We start from the raw sequence: 7,537 nt of genomic DNA on the forward strand, positions 1-7,537 counted from the left end.
CGCTGAAGCAGGAATTCTCCCAGAATCTGGGGTGAAGGTCCATTGAGAGTTACATCCTAGCCCCATCCACCCCCGGCCACTGCCTTGGTACCTATGGTACATATTGGCCATTATACTGGTGCATGATGTAGTTGAAATTGCCAGCACAGGATCCCTCATCCTCCCTTAAAATGACATTCTACAGTATTTTATTTATTTATTTATTTATTTATTTATATTTATTACATTTATATACCACCCCACAGCCGAAGCTCTCTGGGCGGTTTACAACAGTTTAAAATGGTAAACATTAAAAAGTATACAAAATTTAAAAACCATCAAAAACATAAAAACAACAGTATTAAAACATCAGTATCCATTTTAAAAAAAATTTAAACAATTCTGGGGGCTGCTTCCTTATAGCACCAATATTCCCATTCCCTATCATACTGTTTTGATAATTCCCCTCCGCCAGGTATAAAATGGTTCTTCTCATGAATTTACCAGACAATGATTGCTCAGTCAAAATATTATAGGCTGTCCTTTCAATTGTTGGTCTTGTAAATTTCTTCCTTCTAGCACTGACTGAAATAATTAGGAAGCCAATGTGTTGATCTACTTGGGACCATACAGACTTTTGGCCTGATAACTCAGCAATCTAATCCCCCCCTCATGAGAACCATAGCCAGCATCAGTCCTGAAAGCATCCTTTCATGTCAGCATTATTAAAGACCTCTTAGGCATTGGGTTTCTGATGAACAGAAATACATTTGGGAACCATTTGGACCAATTCAATATGATTAAATTTAAAGCTTTAAAAATATGGTGACAAAGAGTATCAGTAAAATATACACTCTCATTGTCACATATGAAAAACACTCCTACCTTGTAACAACAGGACTCTGAGTGGCCAGATACTGTTCAGCATATTAGAAATACGTCATGAGCTGGAGGGTTGTTTTTATTATGTGTTTCCAGAGTATCTCTTTATAAACAATGGTTCAGGTAGCTGTGGAAATATTTTCAATGGCATGTGAAGTCTGGATGGAAGGATTTTGGAGATTTATTATTGATTTATTATTTATTTATTGCATTTCTATACCGCCCAATAGCCGGAGCTCTCTTGGTGGTTCACAAAAATTAAAACCATTCAAAGGATAAAACAACAGTATAAAACCATAGTATAAAATATTATGGAACATAAGAACATAAGAAGAGCCATGTTGGGTCCATATACTACAGCACAGTGACCCACCAATTGTCAGCCAGGAACCCACAAGCAGGAAACAGGTGCAACAGCACCTTACCATCCATGTTCCCCAGCAACTGGTGCATATAGGCTTACAAGGGATATCTCGGGAGTCTGAGATGGGTGGGGGAGAGAGTCTGCCAGCCTCCTGGAATCTGGTCAACAAGCCGCTACCACTTATTGGAACCCTTTCATCAAGTGACATGTGGTCTGAGAGCACATAGCAGCTCCCGTTCCCTTCAACAAGCCAACATTTTGTGTAAAAAAAATAGCAAGCTCTGGGTTTTCCAGGAATGTAATGTTGCATAAATGCCCGCTGTAAAGCAGCCATTTATGCAACACTGCATTCCTGGAAAGTCCCGAGCAGCCATTTTTATACAAAATGTTGGCTTGTTAAGGGATTGGCAGCCTCATAGTGCTCACTGGGTGCACATTGAGTGCTCCAGTGGCTCATGCAGGCGGTGGCGGTGGCTTAGTGAGCGCCCAGTGAGAACCAATGGAGGTGAGTCCGTCCATCCCTATCCCCAACTCATATTGGATTGAATCAGAAATAAGATTTCAAATAAGATTCCCACCAAATATAGGGACAATTCACATGCTTAGTACAACTTCTATCCTCCTAGATCCTCCTAGGTGCCATGGCTACTTCTTTGAAATCACCCTAATAGAATATAGCTCTTGGCACAATATAACTGTACAGCACCATGTACATTGATGGTGCTATATAAATAAATAAATAATAATAATAATAATAATAATAATAATAATAATAATAACAAAGATTATTCATGGCTGAGTACCATTAAAAACCATCAAATGGGACCTAAGCCCTCCTCAAGCATTCACTGAAGAGGGCTCCACTATAACTGTGGAGAGAGCCAGGGATGTGTGCTCTGCGTTTGCCCCCTCCGCATCTGAGGTCTTCATGGGGAAGGTCAACAAATGGCACTGTAATCACATTCAGCTGAATGCAGTTACAGAGCTCTGATAAGCCAGGGCTCCTGGTCACATGGAGTAGTGCAAGCATGCTCAGCTTGCACTGTCCTCACAGACCTTCCCTGTCAACACAAAGTGGTTGGGAGTTTAGGGGGTGGGACCAAAGCATGACACCCTCCACAGTTACAAGAAAGGCCTCTTTGGAGAATGCCTGAAGATGTGTTTAACCATGATTCATTATGGGATATGGTTGTGAGCCATGAACCTTTGTGAGAGTGTGCCCCTTGTGCATTGTGTTCACAAAAGCTTTGATGCTTTTTTAAAAAAATAATAATTAGCAGATGTGTTAATTGCCTTTCTACTAATCACGCAAGGTGATTTACACTCAACAAATATAAATGTGGAGTTAAGTACATGTTGTTTCTATCCTCTCCCTCCCCCCCCCCCCGTGTGTGTTCTTCCAGTAAATGTAGATTGCAAGCACAATTACAATTCCAGATTAATTTACAGGAAGGTATGCCTTTTTATTGTCTTCACAGAAATTATATATTGTTTCAAATGTGTGTGTGTTGTCGGGGGTTGTTGTTGTTTTGTTTTCTGTTATCCAATTAACCTTAGGTAAAAGCCAAATAGAACATTCCCCATTTCTATGTAATTTAAATCAATAAGAAATGATTACATTAAAGAGAGCAATATCTTCATTTACTGTAGGAACGGTGTTGGAGTTCATTAAATGAAGGACACCCTCCAAGCACTGTAATAAGGAATCTGTCACAGATACAACACACAATTTATCTCTCATCTTACATGAAGAAACAGCCACTGGGAGAATCCTTCAGCTTGGTTTATATTGGTGTAAATCCACTGTAGCTCTAGTGAAGTGAATATTAAATTCATAGGATCAAATTAATCAAACCTTGTTTCAGAGCTTAAATTCTAAAATGAGAGTTTCTACAGCTCAGCTCTGCCTTGAAGTCATAACATATGGCCTTGAAACCCAAGGTTCTAAACCCAGATAAGCTGTGACTTGCAGTGGTTATGTGGCTAGCATGGAAAGTAATTCTAAGTACTATATTTTACTTGTTCTAAGATGGGGACCCTGTTCAAATGCTTTTGGACCTCCATAACGTTGATGCACTTGGTACTCCATAACATCGATACTCGCAATGCACATGGTGCTCCATAACATTGATGCATATGGTGCTGCTGGTACTCCATAAAAATGATGCATATGATGTACATGCACATGGTACTCCATAAAATTGATGCATCTGGTGCTGCTTGTCATACTCAGTTTCTAACTGGCATCATATAGAGCTGCTTGTTACATGAATAATTTTATTGATTGTAAATCACCTTGATACATCCACTAAATAAATAAATAACTAAATAAAATGCAAGCAGTGGTCATATGGTTGTGCAGCTTACATGATCACAGTGGCCTACTTTGATGTAGTCAAAGCAGGCTGATGAACTGATGAACTGTCTACATTACTGCGCTCTTCGAAGCCTTCCACTTGTTCTTGTGATCTGATTCCTTCTCGAGTCTTTATTAATCTTATTCCCGCTATCCTCCCTTCCTTGCTTCATATTATTAATTTTTCTCTGTCCTCTGGTTCATTTCCTTCTGCTTTTAAACATGCTACAGTCTCTCCTATTCTCAAGAAACCTACTCTTGATAGGCTATCTCTGTCTAACTACCGACCTGTCTCTTTGTTGCCTTTTGTTTCAAAGATCCTGGAGCGTGTGATCTACTCTCGTTGTCTTGATTTTCTTTCTAGTAACACTGCTCTGGATCCTTTTCAATCTGGATTCCGTCCTTTGCATTCCACTGAAACAGCCCTTACTAAGATCACCAATGATCTTACTGCCAAGTCAAAAGGCCTTTATTCCGTTCTTATTCTCCTTGATCTAACTGCAGCCTTTGACACGGTTGATCATGATCTTCTCTTAGATTCCCTTCATGATCTTGGACTTTGTGGCTCTGTCTATAACTGGTTTGCCTCCTATCTAGCGGGTCGCTCTTTCAGCGTGTTGGCTAATGGCGGCTTGTCTTCCTCTTTTCCCCTTTCAGTAGGGGTTCCGCAAGGCTCGGTGCTTGGCCCATTGTTGTTTTCTTTATACATGTTGCCCTTGGGTAATCTCATTCAATCTCATGGCCTCCAATATCACCTGTATGCCAATGATACTCAATTATATCTTTCATCTCCGGAACTTTCTCCTGATGTTCACGATCATATCTCGGCATGTCTTTCAGATATCTCAGCTTGGCTGCTTCATCGTCGTTTGAAACTTAATATGGCAAAGACTGAATTGCTTGTTTTTCCTCCTAAACCTTCTCCTCATCTCTCATTCTCTCTTACTGTCAATGATGTCACGCTTACTCCAGTCAAGGAAGCTCATAGTCTTGGCTTTATATTTGATTCCTCGCTCTTCTTTATTCCTCATATTGAGGCAGTAGCTAAATCCTGACATTTTTTCCTGTATAATATTGCCAGGATTCGATCATTTTTGTCTGTCTCTTCTGCCAATACTCTTGTTCATGCACTGGTTATTTCTCGGTTGGACTACTGCAACCTTCTTCTCTCTGGCCTTCCTTCTTCTCACATCAGTCCGTTGGTTTCTGTTCACCACTCTGCCGCGAAGATCATCTTCTTGGCTCGCCGCTCTGACCATGTTACTCCGCTTCTGAAATCTCTTCATTGGCTTCCAATTCACTTCAGAATCCAATATAAACTTCTCCTGTTGACCTTCAAAGCTTTTCATGGTCTAGCTCCTTCCTATCTCTCCTTTCTCATCTCACACTATTGCCCCGCTCGTGCTCTTCGCTCCTCTAATGCCATGTTTCTCGCCTGCCCAAGGGTCTCTACTTCCCTTGCTCGGCTTCGTCCATTTTCTTCTGCTGCCCCTTATGCCTGGAACGCTCTTCCAGAACATTTGAGAACTACAAGTTCAATCGCAGCTTTTAAAGCTCAGCTAAAAACTTTTCTTTTTCCTAAAGCTTTTAAAACTTGATGTTGTTTGGACTTTATACTGTTAGTTTTACCCTACCCTGTGCCTGTTTACCCTACCCTGTGCCTGTTTGCATTCTCTTCCCCTCCTTATTGTTCTACTATGATTTTATTAGAATGTAAGCCTAGGCGGCAGGGTCTTGCTATTTACTGTTTTACTCTGTACAGCACCATGTACATTGATGGTGCTATATAAATAAATAAATAAATAATAATAATAATAATAATAATAATAATAATAATAATAGTCATATGAATTACAGCAGCAGAGTTTCTGCCTCATACCTGGTGACACCAGTTCATACAACCTGCACCTCCCATAGGCAATCACAAGGTGGCAATGAGTGTTTGAACCAGCAGGTAAAGGCCGGGTACACCTATGTCTGGCATCACATACTTCTGTCTCAGAGCTGACCCACAAGAGTCAGACATGACTCTTTTTTTGAGCTGTATGTGAATCCCCTCCAGTGTCTGCAGCTATGTGGCTGGATAGATCATGGCGAAGGTTTTAAAGGAATATTATGTGAAAATCGACCTGTGGCAAGTTTTATTGCAGAAGCTCCAGTATGCATTTAGTATGAAATATTTTGATATACATATATATTTAATTTTGTGACCTAAGCTTTCAACAACATCTTCTCAACTTGGCTGTACTAATCAAACTGAACAAGTGTCACCATTTTCTTTTTTTTAACCAGACAAATGTGATTGCTTTTTCATAGAATTGCAAAAAATTACTGATGATGGGAGAACATTATATGTAATACACATTTGCAATTAATTTGGTAAAGTAGTTGATACAGCATGCTATAAAAATCATGCATCCAATATTAATTTAAATTGGTTTAGATATGAAAACTGTCATTTGGAATGAATGCTGGTGAAGGATTACAAACAAAAGGAAATTATGAGCATTGAACTATTGAGTTAGGAGGAAGTCACTACTGCTGATTGCCAGAATTGTTAGATCAAGTTCTGTTTAATTTCTCCATTAATGGCCAAGATGAAGGAATAAATATCACAGTAATTACTTTTTGAGACCTTATTAAAAGAAATGAATAAGGAATTAGGATTGCCAATACTTATGTGAGGAAACCAGAAACAAACCAGTAAAGTGGGGTTTGCAAAAAAATGTTGCTGCCTGCTGTTCAATATTTCATCCATTTTATTCAATCCTCCTTCTCCACCCAGTTGAGTGTTATTCCTCTCAACACTCAAGGCTCCTTCACATGGAGCTTATGAAGTGCAACTAAGATGGGTTACTGACAGAAGTTTCCAGACCCTTTTCATGATGTCATCATCCTACGGTGCCTCTCCCTCTGTTTTTGAGGTTTATTCTGCAGAAATTGAACTCTCCAAAAATGGAGTAACAAATATACATCTTTATAAAGGAGCTGGTGTACTTCCTGGATAGCAGAATATTTATGTAATGTTGCAGTACTATATGCTGGTTGTTTAAATGGAACATGTGGAATTTCCCCAACACAGGAACCACCAAAAAAAAAAAAAGGGGGGGAGGGAAGAAGAAAGGAGAAGGGACATTTATTGTGCTCATTGTAATTCCCAAATGGCTCTGCAAGAAGAAAGCCCAGTAAGGGAACAGGTTTTATCACTCCTTCAGAGATGCTCTCAGTTAGCATTCCATGACCACTGAGCATGCACAGTCTTTATTCAGCTGGGTGTGTGTGTGTGTGTGTGTTTGTTTGTTTTGGTATTTTCCCTCTCCTTCTCGCTCTGTGTGTTTGTGTGTGTGTTCTGTAAACTTATGGACTCTCTGAGACTGATGATACATCTCTCGTACATGAATGGTGCTATTCTGACTACATAAGAGACAGCCCGAACAGTGGAAAAGTATAGTGTTTCTGTGGCAGTCTTCAAAACTCTCCTTTCTTGGGCAGGAGGCTGGACAGGTGGGTACCAGCTGTTGAGGGAGCAAGTGATGGAAAGCACTGGCTAGCTAAAGAGCAAGTGAAGAGGCAAGCACCAGCTGGTTAGTGAGAAAGTGAAAGGGTGGGCAGCAGCTGGTAAGATTGTGAGTGACTATGAAGGCACCAGCTGGCTAAAAAGTAAGTGAGCAGGTGAGTGCCTTTATAACTGTCTCCCCAGCCTCCTTCCCCAGGCACTCTGTTCAATAATGTCTTTCACCTGGGTTTCAGGGTTTTCTCCCTCTCAATAGACAGTCAACATTCTGTTTGCACTAAGCATGTTCAGTCCTCATTGGGTTGTTTTGAGACCTTCCTCTTAAGCAGGGTCTACACTACTGCTCTGAAACATTTTATAACAGTAGTGACAACTGCTGGGGCCCAGGACACACTGCATAAACAGTTTCCAAGCCCCTTTCAAAGTGTCCTATCCTGCTTGG

Source organism: Elgaria multicarinata, chromosome 7, assembly GCF_023053635.1.
Source record: "Elgaria multicarinata webbii isolate HBS135686 ecotype San Diego chromosome 7, rElgMul1.1.pri, whole genome shotgun sequence".
Classification (NCBI taxonomy): Eukaryota; Metazoa; Chordata; class Lepidosauria; order Squamata; family Anguidae; genus Elgaria; species Elgaria multicarinata.